The sequence below is a fragment of the Oncorhynchus mykiss genome, chromosome 24, assembly GCF_013265735.2.
Source record: "Oncorhynchus mykiss isolate Arlee chromosome 24, USDA_OmykA_1.1, whole genome shotgun sequence".
In the NCBI taxonomy this organism is placed as follows: Eukaryota; Metazoa; Chordata; class Actinopteri; order Salmoniformes; family Salmonidae; genus Oncorhynchus; species Oncorhynchus mykiss.
This window is the reverse complement of record NC_048588.1, coordinates 15,413,551-15,415,536: the sequence shown is the minus strand read 5'-3', so window position 1 is coordinate 15,415,536 and position 1,986 is coordinate 15,413,551.

Below are 1,986 nucleotides of genomic sequence, written 5' to 3'. Positions count from 1 at the left end.
AGACCGTTACCTAGAGGAGAAATACAGTGCATTCGGGAAGTATTCAGACCACTTCCCTTTTTCCACATTTAGCCTTATCCTAAAAATGTATTTAAAAAAATTTCCCTCACCAATCTACACACAATACCCCATAATGACAAAGTGAAAGCAGGTTTTTTTTTTTTTTTTGCAGATGTATTAAAAATAAAAACAGAAATACCTTATTTGTTACGGTGCGTGAATGAGGACCCAAAAGCGAATCAACTTAAACAGAGCTTCTTTAATTACCAAACATAGGTAGGCTCAGATGGACCGGCAGATTCTGACAGGACAGGACAAGGTTACAGCAAACATGATGACAGTCTGGTTCAGGCATGAATGACACAAACAAACAAGAATCCGACAAGGACAGGAGCAGAAACAGAGAGAGATATAGGGACCTAATCAGAGGGAAAAAGGGAACAGGTGGGGAACGGGGTGAATGGGTAGTTAGAGGAGACAAGGGACAGCTGGGGGAAAGCGGGGGAGAAAAGGTAACCTAACACGACCAGCAGAGGGAGACAGGGTGAAGGGAAAGGACAGAGACAAGACAACATGACAGTACATGACAGTACCCCCCCACTCACCGAGCGCCTCCTGGCGCACTCGAGGAGGAAACCTGGCGGCAACGGAGGAAATCATCAATCAGCGCACGGTCCAGCACGTCCCGAGAGGGAACCCAACTCCTCTCCTCAGGACCGTACCCCTCCCAGTCAACTAGGTACTGATGACCACGGCCCCGAGGACGCATGTCCAAGATTTTACGGACCCTGTAGATAGGTGCGCCCTCGACAAGGATGGGGGGGGGGGGGGGGGAAGACGAGCGGGGGCGCGAAGAACGGGCTTAACACAGGAGACATGGAAGACCGGGTGGACGCGACGAAGATATCGCGGAAGAAGAAGTCGCACTGCGACAGGATTAATGACCTGAGAGATACGGAATGGACCAATGAACCGCGGGGTCAACTTGCGAGAAGCTGTCTTAAGGGGAAGGTTCTGAGTGGAGAGCCAAACTCTCTGACCGCGACAATATCTAGGGCTCTTCGTTCTACGCTTATTAGCAGCTCTCACAGTCTGCGCCCTATAACGGCAAAGTGCAGACCTGACCCTCTTCCAGGTGCGCTCGCAACGTTGGACAAAAGCCTGAGCGGAGGGGACGCTGGACTCGGCGAACTGAGATGAGAACAACGGAGGCTGGTACCCGAGGCTACTCTGAAAAGGAGATAGCCCGGTCGCAGACGAAGGAAGCGAGTTGTGGGCGTATTCTGCCCAGGGGAGCTGTTCTGACCAAGACGCAGGGTTGCGAAAAGAAAGACTGCGTAAGATGCGACCAATAGTCTGATTGGCCCGTTCTGCTTGACCGTTAGACTGGGGGTGAAAGCCGGAAGAGAGACTGACGGAAGCCCCAATCAAACGGCAAAACTCCCTCCAAAATTGAGACGTGAATTGCGGACCTCTGTCCGAAACGACGTCTGACGGAAGGCCATGAATTCTGAAAACATTCTCGATGATGATTTGTGCCGTCTCTTTAGCAGAAGGAAGCTTAGCAAGGGGAATGAAATGAGCCGCCTTAGAGAACCTATCGACAACCGTAAGAATAACAGTCTTCCCCGCTGACGAAGGCAGTCCGGTGACAAAATCTAAGGCGATGTGAGACCACGGTCGAGAGGGAATAGGAAGCGGCCTGAGACGGCCGGCAGGAGGAGAGTTACCGGACTTAGTCTGCGCGCAGACCGAACAAGCAGCCACGAAACGACGCGTGTCATGCTCCCGGGTGGGCCACCAGAAACGCTGGCGAATGGAAGCAAGCGTACCCCGAACGCCAGGGTGGCCGGCTAACTTGGCAGAGTGAGCCCACTGAAGAACGGCCAGACGAGTAGGAACGGGAACGAAAAGAAGGTTCCTAGGACAAGCGCGCGGCGACGGAGTTTGAGTGAGTGCTTGCTTTACCTGCCTCTCAATTCCCCA